Raw genomic sequence first — 22,160 nt, 5'->3', positions numbered from 1 at the left:
TCCGGGTGCTCCGGTTTCCTCCCACAATCCAAGGATATGCGGGCTAGGTGAATTGGCCATGCTAAATTGCACATTGCGTTCAGGGATGTGTAGATTAGGTGCATTAGTCAGGGGTAAATACAAGTTCGGGGAATGGGTCTAGGTGGGTTACTCTTTGAAGGGTTGGTATGGACTACTTCCACACTCAGGATTCTATGGATTCTACACATTTTTCGATAGTGGTTACTGCACGCTGATTGAGAGCCAAAGCCTTGGCTTGTCATCTGCCACAGCCATCAACCACAACTCTGAGGAGCTTTGATGTAATTTGTTCCTCTTCTAGAAGTCTTGGGACTAGTAAAATTGGGTGTTGACCAGAGGTCAGATGTGAAACCTTCCTAGTGTGCCAACTATCCATCATGTAGTGCATTTAGAAACTGGGCCATCTTGTGGTTAGTTATTGCCTCTGTGTTTAAATTCTCATTGCCATTTATCGGAAATGGAGAGGTGGGGCTGAGTAGGGCTATAAGGAAGAAGCTTAAACTGGATGTGAGATATAGGTTTACAGACTCTGTTCTGGCCTTAATTCAGCAATATTGTGTCTTTCTGATGAAGCTTGTCATGTTTTACTGCAGGGTTGCTGTTACTTGATCTGCTGAATCCTGAATGTTTTATGTTTCAAAATCCAGTGCTGCAGTCCTTTTGAGAATTACAGGCCCTGTAGCACATGGCTCAATGCTGTCTGCTCCAGGATTTCATTCACTTTATTCAAATGAACTAATAAAACCATTTGAAGCCATGAGTCTTGAATGCAATATTTATGAAATGATTGCAGTTATTAAATCTGTGCCTTCTGCCTTAAGTACTTTACAATTATAAATGTCCTATGCTTTGCTTAAATGAAAACAACATTTCTGGATTGGATCTGACATAATAAATGAGTATAGGTTCTCATTGTTGAGAACAAATTGTGATAATTAGCTTGAAGCTATTAATATTAGAGGCTGACTCGAACGATTGGAAGAAACGAGGAAAGAAAAATGAAACCATCTTTGGATTAGCTGGGCCGCTGATTAAAGAAACCCAACTTCAATCAGTGGGATTCCCAGGCTTTTCAGTGACGTTTGGAGATCAGCTTCTCTGTTTCTCTCCATTCGTCTTCATGGAAACCAAATATTAAATTTGTTTCCATGAATTAGCAATGGCCTTGGAAAGGACCATTCCTGTAAAACCACGTGTGAATATTTGCCATTTCTGTTTTCAAAGGAAAAAAATGCACTTGTCAATGCAAGCAACTCAGCAACTGTAAGAATTCTTTGTGCCTGCAACGCTTGTGCAGATGTTGTTTGAAGAGGCAGTGCAGGTTTGATACTACCTGTTGGATCTTGCTAACAATACCTCAAAATTGCCTCTAATCTCATGTGCAGATTTCTAGCTGTTTACAGCCATCTGATGAATGTGGTGGTGTTACTCTCTTTGCAGAGGACGGAATTGTCTGGCCACCATCTCTTCCCCTTATTCTGGAGTTTTGCACATACACCCCCAGCACAATTTGTGACCAGTGGACTTCCACCCAGAGATATATATTTGACGAGCTAGCTACTGCCACTTGCCTGAAAGTGGTTTCCAGTTTAACTGGTGAATTTCAAAGCTGTGTCCATCCACCAGGAGGTAACGTTGATGAACACATGGAATCATCCATGTGTGAAATGTATGTAGAACTGTTTTGCAGTGGGTTAAGCTTTCTAGCAGACTGCAACTTGTGTAAATTGTCCACATAGGTGTTTACTAAACAGCACCCAGTACTAGCATGGGAGGACGAGATTGCTTCTCTGGCGGGAGTCTCAGTACTCTGGAGTGCTGCACTCTTAAAGGGTCGTCATTCAGGCATGGCATAAACTAAACCCCTATCTGCATTCTCAGGAGTACACCAAGATTCCAGTGGCACTTTTTTGAATAAGTGTTTGCGAGTTCTATCTAGTGTCCTGGTCCATAGTTATCCTAGAACAGTCACCATTAAAATGGATCATTTGGTCATGTATCTCATTGCTGTTTAGAGAACTTGATCTGCATTACAACATTGACCACACTTCAAAAGTACTTGGAATGTCAGTGGGTTGTGAAAGGTGATGTGTGAATGCAATTACTTTTAACTGACTTAGTACCTATTAATAATTTTTTTTTGTGGAGCTGTGGCTCAAGGTTTACCATTTTTAATGTTTTGTGATTGAAACAATGTGAGAAGTTATATTATTATTATTTTTACTAGTCTGTTGTAACACAAGTAACCAATATGATCCGAAGGCCTTTCTGGAATTATCTGTTTTAAAAGTAAGTGCAGATTTACTGGATTACTTTGTTGATAAAATCAATATTATCAATAGTGAATGAATAAATCTTTTATCTGTTGAATTTTCTTTACACTCAAATAAACCTGGTTTCAAAGCATCTAATCTGTCTTTTGAATAGCTATTGTCAGGTTTTAAAATCTTCAAAATAAATTGCAGAAACTCTAACAATGGAGGTGTTTCAATTTGTTTGTTTGAAAGGATACCATAATCTTTCCCCAATGGATATGTGCTACTGGACCTCCGGCATTAGTGAAAATTTGGTAAGATCCCACAAGTACCAGAGATATGCCAATGTTTAATGTAAGTAATTGATATAAATGCTCCCTGACACCACAAATATCAGCTGTCTTGGAAAAGAGGGAGAAGACCGTGTAGAGAAATCAAGAGTGCTAATTCTCGTCAATATTAGGTATGTCTAAGGCAAAAAACTCCTATGAAAGACAAGGCTATATTTTTTTTCTAGGTTAAATATTTCATAAACAAGTCAAAATAAATGATTTAGGTGTGAATATAGGAAGTATGGTTAGTACGTTTGCAGACAACACCAGAATTTGTGTTGTAGTGGACAGTGCATTAGGTTAGAGCTGAAAATGTGTTGCTGGAAAAGCGCAGCAGGTCAGGCAGCATCCAGGGAACAGGAGAATTGACGTTTCGGGCATAAGCCCTTCTTCCTGAAGAAGGGCTTATGCCCGAAACGTCGATTCTCCTGTTCCCTGGATGCTGCCTGACCTGCTGCGCTTTTCCAGCAACACATTTTCAGCTCTGATCTCCAGCATCTGCAGACCTCACTTTCTCCTCCAGTGCATTAGGTTATCTCAGCGTACAACAAGACCTTGATCAGATCGGCCAGTGGGCTGAGGAGTGGCAGATGGAGTTTAATTTAGATAACTGTGAAGTGCTGCATTTTGGAAAGGCAAACCAGGGCAGGGTTTATACACTTAATGGTTAGGCTCTGGGGAGTGTTGCCAAACAAGGATGTTTAGGATTGCAGGTGCACTGTTTCTTGAAAGTGGAGTTCCAGGGAGACAGGATAGTGAAGAAGGCCTTTGGCACACTTGACTTCTTCAGTCAGAACATTGAGTATAGGAGTTGGGATGACGTGTTGCACCTGTACAGGACATTGGTGAGGCCACTTATGGGATACTGCTTAGATTCTGGTTACCCCTCCATAGGAAGGATGTTGTTCAAGTTGAGAGAGTGCAGAAAGATGTTCAAGGATGTTGCTGGGAATGGAGGAGAGGCTGAATATGTTGGTGCTATTTTATGTGGAGTGTCGGAGGTGGAGAGGTGACATTATAGAAGTTTATAAAATCATGAGGGGTGTGGATAGGGTGAATAGTGAAGGTTTTCTTCCTGGGGTGGGGCATTTCAAAATCAGAGGGCATAGGTTTATGGGGAATGATTTTAAAAGGACTTGAGGGGTACCCTTTTCACGCAGACGGTGATGTATGTATGGAATGAGCTGCCAGAGGAATTGGTGGAGGCTGGTACAATTGCAAAATTTAAAAGGCATTTGGATGGGTATATGAATAGGAAGGGTTTAGAGGGATTTGGGCCAAATGCTGGCAAATGGGACTAGGTCAGCTTAGGATGTCTGGTCAGCATGGACAAGTTGGAACAAAGGGTCTGTTTCTATGCTGTATGATTCGATGACTCCATGACTTATACAGCTTTCCTTCAAAACAGTGGCAACCCTCTGGTTATTTATCCACCTGGCTCTGCACTGTTTTGTTAGCTTTTATCTGGTAATGACTTGAAATAAAATCAAAGGCTTCAGTGACAGAAGTAGCCATCCAATACTAAACTAAGGCAGAATGATACAGCCCTTTCCCTTCCATTCCCCTCCCTGACACCACAAATACCAGCAGTCTTAGAATAGAGGGCTAAGGCAGTATGGAGAGACCAAGAGGGCTAATTCCAGTCAATATTATGTACATGCAAGGCAGAAAACTCATAAGGCAACTTCTAAATTGGGTATTTCAGAAACCAGTAAAAATATTTCTAAACCCAGCTCATCTGATGCCTTCCGAACGGCTTCTGCTACTGAGAAATAGTAATACTTGCATAGGAATGCCACTTCTTGTAAACTCCCCTCTAAGTGGCATGGTATTTTGAAAGATGTCAGTGGTCCTTGACTGTCCCTCCATTAAAATCCTGCAGCATCCTTCTTGTCAGGAGAATAGTATTCCCACACTGCATGGACTGCAGCGGTTCCAGGTGTGGCTTTCTACCACCAAGGACAATTAGAGGTAAGCAATAAATGCGTACATCCAGTAAAAGAATAAAGCAAAAGTGTTATCTAAGAATTAATTTTTGCTAACAGTTCTCAGTATTACATAGTGTTGCTATGAGAACAAAATCTAATGTGCCCAGACACCTGTCCATAGACGCATGCATAAGAGTTGTAAGAGATTTCATGCCACCTGCGGAATATGAAAGAGGGAGTGCTACAAACACTAGTTGACAGCCAATGGTGATACTTAAACAACTGTACATGCAGCTTTCTGTCCTCGTCTGATAATTATCTCAGTTTCAGAGGTTTCTTCCTTGTTTTCAAATACCTCCATGATTTCACTCCTCCTTATCCCTGTAAATTCCCTCAACTCGACAATTCTCAGTGAAATCTGAGCTCCTCAAGTTTACACATGGCTGTATTGACATTAGGAGCATCAGTTGCGTAACCCTTAAGATTTGTTATTCCCATCCAAAACATCACGTTTTTAAAATGTTTCTAACCGTATTCTAAGCAAGTTATGAATCACCTTTCATAATTTCCCTTCTGCATCTGAGTCAAAAATATATTTGTGAAGTTCCTTGATGTAGTTTAGTGCTTCTCAGGTGCTGTATTAAATGCAGTTGTTGAAGTATTGATGACATATTGGAGTCCTCATGGCCTGTTTTGTGCTCTTGTTGACCTCTGACTCTTTGAAGCAAAGTTTGTCAGACCAAGACTATTGAGTGTAAAATGGAATTAATTTGTTTTTGGAAAGAAAATGATTTTTTTTCATGCGAATGTTTTATTTCAAAACTATGCCTTCTTTGGTCTTGATTTTCCCCAATATATTTCCTGGCCTGGCTCCTTCCTCATTGGAAATGAGAGGAGAGAGAGTTGCACCTCAGGAAGGGTTGCCAACTCCAACTGGACATATTGCTGGACCAACTCATGACTGTCTGCCTCCAATCTACTCTTTAGCTGCCAAACAAGTCTATCCTCATGTCACCTGCCCCCCTGGACCAATTGTAAAGCAGCAAGGTTTCTCTGTCAAGGGGATGATACTTGACCGTCAGTCAAATAACCTTTCTTCCCACATCCAGTAATTTTATGATAAATCTTAAGACACTTCATTATTCACTTTGAGGCATCATGTTCAAAGGATTGTGGGTGGTGGTTTATTTGGAGTGTGGAAGTGGTACCTGAACTATTTTGTTTTGCAGGGGTCACAAAAAGGACATAGGGACTTCTTGGCATCCATGTGACCTAAGCAAATTGTTTGGATCTGTTTACTGGAAATCACATGCCTAGGTTTATGGTTTTGTTTTTAGTTTAGTTGACGTCCATCCTGCTGAGAATGTGAAGCTACTGAACTCGTTCCCTGCCTTTTGGAGAGTCCGGAGGCAGTTGTGGAAAAACTAAGGCAGATATTTTCCAGAAAAGCTTCTGAGTTCTCAACGAATTCTGAACATAGAACATCAGCAAAGGTCCCAGTGACAACTGCCTCTCCTTAATGACACCCATCCATATGTGACACCCATTACGATTCCATGAGATGTTATTACTGGATAAGTTAGTAGCCAGTCAGGGACCTCGCTTGATATTCAACTTTGTTTTGGTTTTAATGAAGCAGCCTCTCACTACACTATAAGCTGTATACAGTTATGTTCCACAGTCTTCACAAGATTTTAAAAAAGCTATCCAAAATTATTCATAACTAGGTGAATCTTTTAAATTCTGTTTTGAGTACTGGGGTTAGAGAGAGAGAGGAGCTCCTTCATCCTCACTCATAACAGGTAAATAGAAACGGCCAAAGATTTTTTAAAATAGAATTGTTTTAAATGTTAATATGATTTTGCTGCAAGGTTTTCACTTGCAACAACATCCTAAGGATGGACCCATCATTTCTGGAGATTCAAAGGGGAAATGATTAGGATTCTATTCCCAACTGGACTTATGTTTGAACCACCGAGTTTTCTATCCTTCAAACCTGATCTTTTGAACATCTCTGAATTTAACTAATTCACCACTGGTGGACTAGTCATGAAATTTCCTCCTTCAAACACTTAATTTCCCTATCTCACCTTCAAGACACATCCCTTTGATGAAGATTTTGTTCATCTGCTAGAATGTGTTCTGATGTGGTTTGGTTTCATAGTTTGTGATAATAGTTCCAACAAAGTGTTTTGGGACAGTCGATTACACTAAGAATGTTGCAGAAGTACAAGCTGTTGATGAGCGTAGCCAGAAAGAGACAACATTTGCAACTTGAACAAGGTTTTGTTTCCTCTGAGAGTTTTCTAACGCTAGTTATGATTTGTCTTCAGCAAAAAGACACTAATTGGGTGAAGCTTGATGGTCAGTCTGTTTTTTAAAAAAAAAAATTGTCCATTGGCTGTGTGGCTGGTCCTGAGGAGAAAGTGAGGTCTGCAGATGCTGGAGATCAGAGCTGAAAATGTGTTGCTGGAAAAGCGCAGCAGGTCAGGCAGCATCCAGGGAACAGGAGAATCGACGTTTCGGGCATAAGCCCTTCTTCAGGAAGAAGGGCTTATGCCCGAAACGTCGATTCTCCTGTTCCCTGGATGCTGCCTGACCTGCTGCGCTTTTCCAGCAACACATTTTCAGGCTGGTCCTGACTAGGCCAGCATTGATTGCCCATCGCAGTTAAGTATCAACTGTATTGCTGCAAGTCTAGAGCCACATGTAGGCCAGACCATGCAAGGACAACAGATTTCCCTCCCTTAAAGATATTAGTGAACCAGATAGGTTTTATGACAAATGACTGTGGTTACTTGGTTTCCGCTAAGTTGGCTATTTAATTCCAGATTTTTTTTATTGAATTCAAATTCCCAATGTCAGCCTCAATGAGATCTGCACCCAGGTCACCAGAAGGTTAGCTTAGGCCCTCTGAATTTCTAGGCAAGGCCACCAACTCTTTTCTTTCTCTCTTGCAATGTTTTTCTTTATCAATGGGTACAAGCCCCGCTTTGAGTTGCAAATGTTCCCAATTGGTGCAGTCCAGTTATGTTCACCATCAACAGCTTATAGTTCCAAAACATTCTTCTGGACTGAATTTGTTTGCAATTTTCCTTGTAATCAAACACTTCGGGGCACTTTGGACAATGATCGAATGATATGAAGCAAATCGATGTAAGGAGGTATTAGGGCAGTTCAGAGAGTGAAGAGAAACACTCAAAGGAAAATTGCGACAATTTCTTTTTTAATTGATGAATCTGTGACTTTCCTTTAGGGCTGCGTGTGACAATGTCCTCAAAATTAATCTTCCATTCCTGGAGACTGTACAATTGACTCTGGTAAGTTCAGCTGTGGAGCTCAAAATCACAATGCTTCGGCTGGATCTGATTAAGATCCATTGTGGAAGCTCATCAAACTCTGACACTTACCACAAACACAAAGTACAGTGATTGGAATGAAGCTTGTGACTGTGATACAAATGACGTCATTCGAAATTTGCATCAACTCCAGATTCTTTTGATTCAGGAAGACTAACCTTTGAGCTCAATGTTTCCACTAGGTGCCAGTAAAGACCCATAAAATTGGACTCAGGCAGCGGTCTCCCAGTCTCAAAAACTCAGAGATGCAAATAAAATCCAGGTAAGCAAATAAGGAGCAACATATTGTCATATTAGTCAAATTTGCATGGTAAATTTGAATATACCAGCTAATAGGATAATGCAAGTTGAGCTGCGATAGACTTGCTTAGTGACAAAATTCTAAATAGCTTTATTGTTTCTGCTTCAGTCTGTAGTTCTTTCTTTGTCAAAAAGTGTGGTGTGGGAAAGCACTACTGGTCAGGCAGCATCCGAGGAGCAGGAGAGTCAACATTTCGAGCATGGGGGTGATGGTGATAGGTCAGAATGGAGGGTGGAGCGGAATAGGTGGGGAGGGAGATGGCCAGGTAGGACAGTTCAAGAAGGTGGTGCTAAGTTGGAAGGTTGGACCTGGGATGAAGTGAGATGAGGAGAAAGTGAGGTCTGCAGATGCTGGAGATCAGAGCTGAAAATGTGTTGCTGGAAAAGCGCAGCAGGTCAGGCAGCATCCAGGTAACAGGAGAATCGATGTTTCGGGCATAAGCCCTTCTTCAGGAAGTGAGATGAGGGGAGGGGAGATGAGGAAACTAGTGAAGTCGATACTGATCCCATGTGGTTGGATGGTCCCAAGGTGAGGTGTACCTCCTCCAGGCGTCAGGTGGCTAGGATCTGGCAGAAGAGGCGGCCCATGATTTGCATGTCCTTAGCAGAGTGGGAGGGTCAGTTAAAGTGATTGGCCACAGGGCAATAGAGTTGATTGGTGCACGTATCCTGGAAATTTCTCTGAAGCATTTTGCAAGTTGGCATCCTGTTTCCCCAGTGTAGAGGAGACCACATCAAGAGCACGGACACAGCAGATGAGGTGTTTGGATGTGCAGGAAAATCTGTGCCAGATATGGAAGGATCCTTTGGGGCCTTGGATGGAGGTGAGGGGGATGGTGTGGGCGCAGGGAAGATGGCAAGGGAAGGTGCCAGGAGTGGAGGGTGGATTATTGGGCGGGTGTGGACCTAACAAGGGAGTCATGGAAGGAATGGACTCTGTGGAATGCTGAAAGGGGTGGGCATTGAAATATATTTGTGGTGTTGGGGTCTGACTGTAGGTGGCAGAAATGGTGGAGGATGGTGCATTGTATCTGGAGGATGGTGGGGTTGAAGGGGAGGACCAGGAAGGGTTCTGTCCTTGTTGTGATTGGAGGGGTGGCTTCAAGGGTGGAGGTGCGGGAATTGGAGGAGATGAGCTGGGGGTGTGGGTGATAGTGATAGATCAGAGTGGAGGTTGGAGCAGATAGGTGGGAAGGAAAATGGACAGGTAGGACAGTTCAAGAGGGCAGTGCCAAGTTGGAGGGCTGGTTCTGGGATAAGATGGGTAGAGGGGAGATGAGAAAACTAGTGAAATTGACATTGATCCCATGTGGTTGGAGGGTCCCAAGGCAGAAGATGAGATGTACTTCCTCCAGACGTTGGGTGGCTAGGATTTGGTAGTGGAGGCACTTGCATGTCCTTGGTGGAGCAGGAGGAGGAGTTGAAGTATTTGGCCGCATGGCGGTGGGGTTGATTGGTGCGTGTCCCGGAGATCCTCTCTGAAACATTCTGCAGTTAGCATTCCTAGCTACCTTTCCCTCAGCCCCACCCTTTTCTATTTATCTCTCAGCCCCCTTGCCACCCCTCCCACATTCCTGACGAAAGGCTTATTGCCCAAAACATCGATTCTCCTCCTCGAATGCTGTCTGACTGGCTATGCTTTTCCAGCAACACACTTTTTGACTCTGATCCCCAGCATCTCACTTTCTCCTAGTTCTTTCTCTTCTTCTTGGATGAGTAATTTTCTGGAAACTATCTCTTTTTGTTGCACCTTACCTTGAGCTCTCGCTGTATTCCGCTTGCAAGATTCACTCATTTATTTAATTTGAGTTTTACCTTTCTCAAAGACTGACGGTCCATGCTGCAAAGTGACAGCCATTGTATCTTCGGTTGCAAATGGGTACTGGTGCGCTGATACACCAACACTATGTTGTCTTTTGTGCCTGTGAGATCCCATTGGAAGTTCTCCAAGTTTACTGCACAGAGGTGATGGTAGCTGAGGATGCATGACTAGGTATGCTAAGAATCCAAGAAATGTGTTCTAGCATAGCTCTAACTGTTCGGTTAGTTATATATAATTTTCTTCCAACAAGAGAGAATGTAACCATTCCTCCTTGACCTAAAACAATGGAACTTCCTTTGTTGGATCCCTTGAGTTCGAAAAGTGTGCGCTGGAAAAGCACAGCAGGTCAGGCAGCATCCGGGAAGCAGGAGAGTCAACGTTTTGAGCATAAGCCCTTTGTTAGGCTTATGCCCGTAATGTCGATTCTCCTGCTCCTCGGAAGCTGCCTGACCTGCTGTGCTTTTCCAACACCACATTCTTGACTTTGATCTCCAGCATCTGCTATCCTCACTAACATCCTTGGGGTTACCCTTGACCAGGAGCTGAACTGGACTAGCCCTATAAATATTGTGGCTACGAGAGCAGGTCAGAGGCTTGAAATCTTGCCTGCCTCAGGTCTGTCCACCATCGACAAAGTCAGGGGTGGGATGGAATACTCCCCACTTGCCTGGATGTGTGCAGCTCCAATAATACTCAAGAAACTTGACACCATCCAGGACAAAGAAGCCTGCTTGATTTGGCACGACATCCACTCCCTCCACCATCAACATCCAGTAACAGCAGTGTGTGCCATCTACAGGATACCTTGCAGAAATTTACCAAGGCTGCTTCTACAGTATTTTCCAGACCCGCAAGTGTTACCATCTGGATGGACAAGGGTAGAAAAGTAGGATGGCATATTTTCTTGCCTAAAGAAAGTTGGTGAACCAGATGCATTTTAACAATAATAATTCAACAATTGTTGAAACTTATTGCCATAAGTTTCATGGCACCATGACTAAGCCTAACTTTATATTCCATATTTATTCATGGAATTTAAATTCCACCAGCTTCATGTCCCAGAGCATTAGTTGGGATTTTGGATATTGTGACTGCACCACCTTCTCTAACATAAGGTAAAATAAACATTGACTCCAATACTATCCTTCTGCTGATCTCAGTAGAACAGTATCATTTAGTGCCTACTTTAAAAAGAATGTCAAGGTTTTTGAGAGGGACCTGGTATCAAAAATGAGGGACTCTGGTTTAGTAGAGAAGCAAGAGAAACTGGGACTGTTCTTGGAGTGGAGATGAATAAAAATGTTTCTGTACAGGAAATGTTTCTGAGCTGATTGTTGTATCCTGAAGTATAATGGTGGAACAGAAACTTTCAAAAGGAATTGGATAAATTATTGAAGGGGACTAATTTCAGAAGGTGGGGAGAAGTGAGGGAATGAAACTAATTAGATAGCTCTTTCAAAGCACTAGGCTAGCTGATGGGCTGAATGACTTCCCTTTTTCCTGGCTAAATTTATGAGCATCCTTTATTAGCAATCTGTACATCTCCTTTATGAGTATGACCATCGATTGATTAAACTGAGGAAAGAGGGGAAAGAAGTTCTGACTTGGCTAGAAACATTCTACCCTTTACAAATTGCTCATTTCCTTTCGTGGTGGCAAATATTCACACTGTCTTTTCCCACTTCGAGTTATTGCCAGGTCAGTGTTTGGCAGGATAAGACGGGTTTTACTGATGTCATTAGGAGAAAGCTTAGAGCGGACAACAAGTGATTCACTCAGAGAGAAAGAAGGAAATCCTGCCCCTCCAAAAGAACAGGATTAAAGGTGACGGCAAAAATGTGTGGACAGAATCACAGAATTGTTACAGTGCAGAATGAGGCCATTCAGCCGATCGTGCCTGCACTAGTTCTGTTGGCCAAGCCGCTGCTTTGTCCCCATGTCCTTGCACAACATTTCTATTCAAATAACTGTCCAATGCCCTGCTTGAATGCCCCAGCTGTACCTGCCTCCAGCACCTTTCTAGGCAGCACATACCCTAACCCATCATTAGGTGAAAAATGTTTTTCTCACATCACCTTTGCTTTGTTAGGAGTGAGATGAGCAGTGAGCCGGTGGAATTCTCTGCAACAGAAAGAGTTTGATACCAAAACTCTTTGATACCATTAAATGGCAGAGCACGCTCGAAGGGCCGAATGGCCTATTCCCGCTTCTATATTCCATGTTTCTGTATGATCACGGTTCTGTGCACACGAAGAGGAAGCACCGCATCTCGCACTGAGAATGAGTTCGGGGAAGGCAGGAGCAGATTGTGAATGTTTGCCTTAGCAATCCCAGCTGCCAATAGTACAGCACAGCTTTCATCACAGCATGGGCACCTCAGTCATTGACGACTACCTCATAGCATAGCAGAACCTCAGAAAGCTGAGGATATGGAAGGTGCACACCGACAGAAGGTTCTACTCTCAGCAGAGTGAATGCTACATGGTGCAGGAGCAGTATTTGGGATGGCCTTAGATTCATCAGAGAAGGGTACGAGCTAAGCCAGTAAGATCGAGGTGAACAGTGCACCATCAGCGAGGGGGCCACAGTGCGGCAGAGACAATCATCACTTCAACTCTGCCAAAAGGGATCCTCAGGCTACTCACTCAGCAGGATTCTGATTTGTGGAAAACTGACTCACAGACACTAAAATTTGCTGAAAGTGAATTTTATTTTAATTAATTTGTGTACGTAATCATGAAGTGTGAACCTTCAATCTGCTTTCTCGTAATATAATCAAAATACAGCAAATGCTGAAGATTTAAAACCAACTCAGAAAATGCTGACAAAACTCAACAGGTCATAGAGTCATAGAGATGTACAGTATGGAAAGCGACCCTTCAGTCCAACCTGTCCATGCTGACAGATATCCCAATCCAATCTAGTCCCACCTGCCAGCACCCGGCCCATATCCCTCCAAGCCCTTCCTGTTCATATACCCATCTAGTGGTATCTGTGGAGAGTGAAATGTTTCAAGTCTAATATGACTGTTCTTCAAGTCTCTCCATGTGTTCGAAGGCAGAATCATATTGAAATGTTAACCATGTTTCTCTCTCCACAGATGCTGCCACACCTGTTGAGGTTCAGCAGCATTTTGTGTGTTTGTTTTCATCTTGTATCTATCTCTTCTCATGTGCCGCCTTATTAATTCCTCCAGATTTTGAGGGAGAAGCATAAATAGTTGAATAATGAGTTAAAAATCACACAACACCAGGTTATAGTCCAACAGGTTTATTTGGAAGCACTAGCTTTCCAAGCGCTGTTTCTTCATCAACTGGTTGTATAAGATCGTAAGACAGAATTTATTGCAAAAGTTTACAGTGTGATATAACTGAAATTATATTTTGAAAAAGACCTGGATTGTTTGTTAAGTCTCTCATCTTTTAGAATGACCACGTTGGTTTCAGTTCTTTCATATGTAAATCATATAACGTTTTTAAAGTTACATTCTCAAGTGAGCAATTGGTGTCATGTCGGCCCAGATAATGTATTTAAGGTGTGAGGTGCCCTGTGTGAGACTGTGTGCCATGATCGTCAGACTGACTCTAATCTAAAAAACGGATTTACAGACTCTTACATGGATTCATGCAGCTTTTGAACAAAGTAACATGTAATTCTGCAAGTACAAATTCACCCCACAAACCTTTATGTGTATATGTGCGCGTGTGTATATGGTGGGGGGGGGGGATGTTATGAGTGTCTGTGAGACAGTGTAAATGGGTATATGTCTGTCAGAGGGTGCAAGTGTGCGTGTGAGTGTGGGAGTATATGTATGAGTATATGAGAAAGAGCTTGTGTCCATGTGTGTGTATGTAGGAGTGTGTGTCTGTGTGTGTGTGTGTCAAGACCAGCAACAAAGTCCAGCCGTCATTGCTTGAGAAGGTGATGGTAAGTCAAATTCTCAAACCATTTTGCCAGAGATGATGTAGGAGTTCTCAGGAGGAGTGTTCCAGGATTTAGAGCTCATGAACATGAACAGTGGCAGATCTACATCAGGATATTGTGTGGCCTAAAGGGGAACTTGCAGCTCGTGGTATTCCAGTGTATTTTCTTTTTTTTGTGGGATGTGGGTGTCACTGGCCGGGCCCAGCATTTATTTCCAGTCCCTAGTTGCCCTTGAGAAAGTGGGGGTGAGCTGCCTTCTTGAACTGCTGCAGTCCACCTGCTGTGGGTTGATCCACAATGCCATGAGGGAGGGGATTCCAGGATATTGACCTAGCAACAGTGCAAGAATGATGATACATTTCCAAGGTAGAATGGTGAGTGGCTTGGAGGGGAACCTGAAGGTGGTGGTGTTCTCATGTATCTGCTGCCCTTTTTCTTCTTGATGGAAGTGGTCATGAGTTTGGAAGGTGCTGTCTGAGGATCTTTGATGAATTTCTGCAGTGCATCTTGGAGATAGTACACATTGCTGCTACTGAGTGTCAGTGGTGGAGGGAGTGGATGCTTAGAGGGGTAGATGCTTAAAGATCCTTATTGCATGGCTGCCCTTGTTTCCTCTGTGTGATAGAGTATACAGGTTTGGAAACCTTGGTGAGAGTTGTACTGTTAACTTGTAGAAGACTCTCATTAGTGCCACTATGCGTTGGTAGTGGAGGGAGTGAATGTTTAAGGTGTTGATCAGTTGGTCTGTTTTGTGTTGGGTTCTGTTAAGTTTCTTGAGCATTGCTGCAGCTGCCCCCATCCAGACTTGTGCCTTATCGATAGTGACCAGGATTTCGTGAGTTAGGAGATAAGTTACTAACGCCAAATTCTCACATCTGACTCCCTCATGAATATACAATATTTGTGCGATTGATCCAGTGAGGTTTCTGATCAACGGTACCTCTTGTATGGAGCCACATTGTTGGCTTAGAAATGTTTTATGAGATGATTGCTTCTTGACTGCTCCAAAGATTCTCTAAACTACCAAAGGCCAACGGAGACTCACATTCCATAATGTGAGGACATCCTGAAGGACTTTCCAGTCAATTACGTGGTTTGGAAGTGTAGACACTGTTATAATGTTGGAAATGTCACAGTGGATTTGTACTCAGGAAGCTTCCACAAAGAGTAATGCGATAATGACCAGGTCAGCTGCTCGTTTCAGTGATCATGACTGAGTGAGAAACGTTAACCAGGGCTCTCCAGACAACTCTCGCGCTCTTCTTCGTGGTAGTACGACAGGCTTTGACAGAGTAAACAGGATAATCAAAGCAGAATGCACTGGAGAAACTCTGCAGATTTGGCAGCATCTGTAGAAATTGAAACATTGTTAACATTTGAAGTCCAGTATAACTTTTCTTCAGAACCGGAGTAGTCAGTGTCTCGGTTTCATGTCTCATGCTAAAGGTAGCACACTGGGTAGGCAAAAAAATCTCTGAAGAACCTAAATGTTTAAGCCCGTTTGACAGGAATAATGATAATGGCCTCTATGACTTTAATCACCTCTCAAGTGCTTGTCTATAGATACTGTGGGATCTGGGGTTTGATTCTAGCCTCACTGTGAGGAGTTTGCACATCCTCCCCGTGTCTGTGTGGATTTCCTCCGGGTGCTCTGCCTTCCTCCCACAGTCCAAAGATGTGCAGGTTAGGACGATTGGCCATGCTAAGTTGTTATTTAGCAAACAGGGATCCATAGGTAGGTGGTTTAGCCATAATGGGGGGGGGGGGGGGGCTGGGTCTGGGTGGTATGCTCTTCTGAAGGTCAGTGCACTCTTGATGGCAGCCTCTCTCTGCATTGCAGGGACTCTGTGAGTCTATGAGTTAAAAGTTCTCTTGATCTTGGAGCTCAGGCATCAATTAGAATGAAACAGAGAGCTGTGGATCCTGGAGATCTGAAACAAACAAAAACAGAAATTACTGCAGAAATTCAGCATATCTGGCAGCATCTGTGCAGAGAAAACAGAGGTAACATTTCAAGTCCAGAATGTTCTGGCAAAGGGTCACTTGAAATGTTAACTTTGGTCTGAGTCTCTGACGAGACAGAAGCAGAGTCTCTGCAGCAATGTTGGCTGGAGTATCAATTGTTGTGTTGTGTGTATGATTTGTTGTAGTGTTGTTAGGTTCTGCTGCCTGCACAAGGTTGTAAGGAGCTGTACATCTATTCTTTGCATGATTTACGTATCGAGTCTGCTGAACAAGGCCAGTGCAGAGTAACCTCTGCGATTGGAAGCAGACCTGCTATGTCTCACCTGCACTGGCCGTGTGCCATTGCATTTTGGAACAGGTTGTTAAAATAACTACACTGCAAAGCTCCAGTGCTGTCATCTGGTTTAACTCTTTATTGTCTTGTTCAATTCAAATTTGGCTTTCAACCATGAGACTAATGGATCATCTGGGAGATCCACTTCCTACTGCAGTCCAAGTCCGAGGCGTACAAGTCGGGTGACCCTAACCAATATAGGAAATCCCAAGTATAACCTTTGTAAGGCCATCAGAGCCCCAAGAAGCAATACCAGCTTGTGGCAAGGCTGACACAATGTAACAGGTGACAAAGCAAAGTTGGACAGAATCTCAGGCAGCAAAACATCCCGACCCAATAAGCTCAATGCATTCTATGCTGGCACTGAGCAGTACGTCTTTGAAACGATGTCAGCTATCCCAACAGCCTCAGATGCACCTGAACCCATGGTCACCAGCATAGACATTAGACCAGCCTGTTGACAGTGAATCCATGGAAAACGACTGGTTTGGATGGAGTTTCTGGCCGTGCCCTCAGATCCTGCGTGGATCAGCTGGTGAGGGGGATTCACTGACATTTTTAACCTCTCCTTGCTTCAATCTGAAGCCCCACCTGCTTCTAGAAGACTACATCATCCCTGTGACAAAGAATCAAGCAGCATTCTTCAATAACCATTGCCCATTGGCTCTGACCTCCATCATTATGAAGGGCCTCATGAGGTGAGGCATGGCTCACACCAACTCCCGCCTCCCAGATTGCCTTAATCCTTTGCAAGTTACCGACCTGGGCAACCGGTCTACAGCAGATACCATCTCCTTGGCCCCACACTCATCCCTGGAACAACTGGATGACAAGGATACCCAAGTCAAGCTCCTTCTTATTGACTACAGTTCTGCCTTCAACAGCTTTATTCCAAACAAACTCTGAGACCTACATCACAGTTCCTCCCTCTGGAACTGGATCTTCGACTTCCTGATCATTACACTGAGTAGGTAACAACACCTCCTCAACACCGATGCACCACAAAGCTGTGTACTCAGCCCCCACTGTATTCCTGATACACTGATGACTGTGTGGCCAAATTCCATCCCAACTCCATTTACAAATTTGCTGGCAACACCACTGTTGTAGGTGAGATCTCAAATAATGACGAGGTCGAAAACAGGAAAGAGATTGCGTGCTTAATGTCATGGTGTAAAGACAACAATGTCAGCAAAACAGAGGAGCTGCTTATTGACGAGGAAATAAGGTGGAATATATGCTCCTATCGACATCAATTGTGCTGAGGTGGAGGGAGGTTGAAAGTGGCAAGTTCCTGGAACTGATAATCACCAACAATCTGTCCTGGTCCACCTGTGCCAGCACGCTGGTCAAGAAAGCACAATAATGCCTCTACTTCCTCAGGATGCTAAGGAAATTCAGCATGTTGACAAAGATTCTTACCAATTTTTATAGATGCACCAGAGAAAGCATTCCATCTGGATATAGTGTGGTATGGCAACTGCTTTCCCAAGATGGCGGACAGTTATCAACACAGCCCAGTCCATCAGGCAAATAACCTTCTATCCATTGACTCCATCTGTACTTTCTATAGCCTTGAGAAAGTAACCAACATAATCAAAGACCCCCTCCCACCCTGGTTGTACTCTCTCCCACCGGACAGAAGATGTAAAAGTTGGAATACACGTGTGGATTCAAGAACAGCTCCTTCCCTGCTGTTTTCAGATTTTTTTAATAGGTATTTTTATTAAACTTTTTTCTTTCTTTACAAAGCCATCAAAAAGGAAAATAAATGACAACACTAACAAACATTCTGTATACATATAACAACAAAAAAAAGCAAAAAAGAAACACAACAGCAACAAACAATACAACCAAAACCCAACTCTACCCATTTGCAAAACAGACAAATCAATAAAAGTAGTTAATGAATAAATAAACGAGCCAAACAGCTCAGCGCGACAAAACATTGGCTCTTGACCTCTGAGAGCACCAAGTGGTGCACACAAAATATTCAAACGTTTTCCTTTAAGGACATCGAGTACACTAAATCAGAATGCCATAACTACACGAAGGCCCGAGTTAAAATGGCAGATAAATCTACATCCATCCAGAAAGGGCTGTCATATCTTGTACAAATTTTCTGTTTTCTGGTGCACTATATTTGTAAAAAGGTCCAGAGGAATATGTTCCACAATAAGCCTATGCCAATCCAACGGACCGGGGGGAGTTTCAGAAACCCAAGCAGAAAGTGAGGATATTAAAATGATTTTTCCCATGGCCAAAGAGGGTATATTGAATACACCCAGGAGGAGAGATATTGGGTCCATCTTAACCTTGGCCTCAAGACCCTCTCAATAACCCCTGCCACAGAACTCCAAAACGAACAGAGCCTGTGGCAAGACCATAAACAATGAGTGAGAGTACCTATGTTTATCTTACACTTTGGACAAAAGGGGGGATTCTCCCACTTGAAACATTAAGAGATAGCCTGGGGCCTAATGGACCCTATGCAAAATCTTTAGCTGCATGGCATGGGTCCTGTTACAAATAGATCTTCCTCGCATTCTCGCAAATGTCCCCCCATGCCTCCATAGAAAGTTCAACCCCTAATTCCCTCTCCCAAACTCCGCAAAGCCACTGAATGTCTTCTGAAGGATCAGCCCCCAGCATCTGATAAAGTATACTAGCAGAGACAGTACTTTTAGCATCAAGTACCCACTTCTTCATAATAGATCTGCAAGGATTGGTCAAGAGAGTGGTCCCTTTCTGAATAAAATCCCTGACCTGAAAAAAGTGGAAAAGGTCTTTGTTTCCAGACTTTTGAATGGACCTCTTAAATGTAAATTCTGATCTCGCTCTCTACACCTTCTCAGTAGCTGTAAAACTGTATTCCGCACAGAGCAACAAAGATGTTCTGTTGCTCTGATGTAATTTGTATGGTATGATCTGTCTGTACAGTATGCAAAACATCTTTCACTGTATCCCAGTACATGTGACAACAATCAATCAATCAAATGGACAATTTGATATTTTTCCACATGTGACAACAATAAATTAAATCAAATAATTTAAATTAGTGAGAGATGGCTAAAACACTTAGCCTTACATTTGACTCTCCTTGTTTTTAACATATTTTTGACTGTCCTCCTTATTTGACTCGGCAGAAAGCTTTTGATCTACGGGAAGAGAAATGACTTTCAACTAGATAGCATTTTTCACAACCACTGGGCTAAACATTTTTACAGTCAATTCATGAACTTTTGAAATGCAATTTTTTTTTAAGATTAGATTACCTACAGTGTGGAAACAGGCCCTTTGGCCCAATAAGTCCACACCAACCCTCCAAAGAGCAACCCACCCCAGACCCATTCGACTACATTCACCCCTGACTAATGCACCTAACACTACGGGCAATTTAGCATGGCCAATTCACCTAGCCTGCACATCTTTTGACAGTGGGAGGAAACCGGAGCACCTGGAGAAAACCCACGCAGACACTGGGAGAACGTGCAAACTCCACACAGACAGTTGCCCGAGGTGGGAATTGAACCTGGGTCTCTGGCAGTGTGAGGCAGCAGTGCTAACCAATGAGCCACCGTGCTGCCCTTATGCTGTCATAATGTGGAAATCATAACATTTGCACAAAGTAAACTCCAGTAAACACAGATGTGATAATGACTGTTTTCATGATGTTTGTTTGGTGAATAAATATTATGCAGGAGCCCATGGGATAACACTCCTCCCCTTTTTCATTACAGTGCTATGACATCTTTTACATTCACAAAAGAGACAGAAGAAGATGTCGATTTCACATTGCCTCTGAGAGACGGCACAATTACTCTGAGGTTTGTGCCTGAGATTCAATTTGATAAAGAAGTCCGCAGTACTCACAGCTGTCCATGTTAACATTAGTGGATTGTTTGTGAAGCTCCTTATGTACTGTTTGTAGGATTCCAAGTGCTTCAGTCTATTTTAACCAGGAATTAAGGTGCTTTGTTACCAGAAGAAGGTTTGCTTGAGTCTATATGACACAAATTCTTGTTTATTCTGACAGTTGTCATGTTTTAATGATTACTTTGCAATGTTTGGCCTGGGTGGGATGTTTTTTCCCTATATCTCTGTGTAATCAGCCTGCACCAATAGCTCAGCCAACTTCTCAACTTCCTGCTTCAACTTTGGCAGAAGCTTAGATTTCTGTGTCCCCTACGTTACTGCCTTAAGAGTTTTTCCACAAGTATGATTCAGAGGTTGCCAATTTGTCTGTATTCTGTTGTTACACTTATCTCCCAGCTTCTGAATGAAGTGCCAGGTGGGGGGTCTGAGACAGCAATTTGGAAATTATTTTCTTTGAAAAGGAATGAAATGCGAAGGAGATTGAAACACAATCCAAATTTACTGTTCAATCAATATCTGTGTAAGAAAAGAAAGGCTTGCATTTATGTGGAATAGGATGTGATTATTTTTTGTCAAAAGAAATAAACAATGTGAAAGCTTTTTGCACTGAAATTACAGCAGGAAAGTCATCACCAGATCTGCTTCAAACTGATTTCTACAGCAGTGTGTGAAGGTTTGACAATGCTGTTGATGTGGGAGCCTCAAATGACCGCAAGTATCTAAATGACTCTAAAAGAGCATGTCAATTTCAGTGATATCAACATCCCAATTTGGACTGAAAATGTGACATTTCTCTCTGGCCTGGTTCATAAAACAGTAAGAACGAGAGAGAATGAACTTTGCATTTTTCATGATCTCTTGATGTTGCAGAATATTGCACAGTCAATCGTGTTCAGTTATTGTTGGAGAGAACACAGCAGCTGGCCAGTGCGCAGCAGGCCCCCACAAACAGCAACACAATAATGTCCACACTGTCTGTCCTGATATATTCAATGATGGCCACATTACAATGACTCTCAATTATTGATTGCATATTATTGGTCAGCAAGATGGTGATTTTAGGGCAAAAATGCTCACTACATTTTAGGAAGAATGTGATAACACTTGAGAGGATGAAGAAGAGATTTACCGGAGCAGTTCCAGGGCTGGGGCATTTTATCAACAAGGTTAGATTGGAGAAATTGGAGGTTACTGTCCATTAAGTAAAGGAGGTTCAGGGGAAACTTGATAGAAATGAATGAGATTGCAACAGGTTTGGGGAAGGCAGGCCAAAACAGTTGTTCCTATTGGCTGACAGGGACTCTGGACGCAGATTTTAGTTGCCCTTGAGAAGGTGGTGGTGAGTTTCCTTCTTGAACCACTGTTGTCCACCTGTTGATCCACAATGACCTTAGGGAGGGAATTCCAGGATTTTGACCCAGCGACAGTGAAGGAATGCTAATGTATTTCCAAGTCAGGATGGTGAGTGGCTTGGAAGGGAACTTGCAGATGGCGGTGTTCCTGAGTATCTGCCACCTTTCCCCTCCTAGATGGAAGTGATTCCTAGGTGAAATTCTGCGGGGCAATTTGTAGATAATACATACTGCTGCTGCTGAGTGTTGGTGGTGGTGGAGGGAGTGATGCTTGTGGATGTGGTTCCAAACAAATGGACTACCTTGTCCTGAATGGACAAGCTTCTGAAGTGTTGTTGGAGCTGCACAACACTCGGTGATGGAAGATGATGAATGATTTCAGGTAGAAATTGGACAGGTGTTGGAGGAAAGTAAACATGTAAAGCTACAGGAACAAAATGGTGGAATGGAATTGACTTGATTTTTCAATAGAGAATCATCAATGGATGATGTGGACTCCTCTACAGTAGTGATTCTAATGACTCTGTGCATTTGTCTAAATTCCACAGGTCTTGTGGTCAAATTTCACCACCAGTGACTTCTGAAACAGGAGCCTGTTTTAACAGCTCAATGAGCTCACTACAATTCTTCAGGGAAGAGAACCTGTCACCCTTGATTGACCTATAGAACATTCTTGGTCCCATTGCGCTGAT

At 42.8% G+C, this 22,160-nt stretch overlaps 1 protein-coding gene and 1 long non-coding RNA gene across 3 annotated transcripts in view; both read left to right on the top strand.

Annotated features, from left to right (window-relative positions):
* prkar2aa (protein kinase, cAMP-dependent, regulatory, type II, alpha A) overlaps window positions 1-22,160 on the top strand; it is a 319,318-nt gene that overhangs the window by 50,508 nt on the left and 246,650 nt on the right. The gene's annotated exons all lie outside the window — the stretch shown is intronic.
* LOC122558829 lies at window positions 83-20,878 on the top strand. Of its 2 annotated transcripts, XR_006314256.1 has the most exons (4): window positions 83-2,590; window positions 7,793-7,856; window positions 8,078-8,157; window positions 19,981-20,878. It is a non-coding gene; the product is annotated as an uncharacterized LOC122558829 (long non-coding RNA). The 2 variants fall into 2 exon arrangements; XR_006314255.1 differs by lacking the exon at window positions 83-2,590 and having other exon boundaries at window positions 7,769-7,856.

The sequence above is a fragment of the Chiloscyllium plagiosum genome, chromosome 18, assembly GCF_004010195.1.
Source record: "Chiloscyllium plagiosum isolate BGI_BamShark_2017 chromosome 18, ASM401019v2, whole genome shotgun sequence".
Lineage (NCBI taxonomy): Eukaryota > Metazoa > Chordata > Chondrichthyes > Orectolobiformes > Hemiscylliidae > Chiloscyllium > Chiloscyllium plagiosum.
This window is presented reverse-complemented; position numbering and strand designations above follow the sequence as displayed.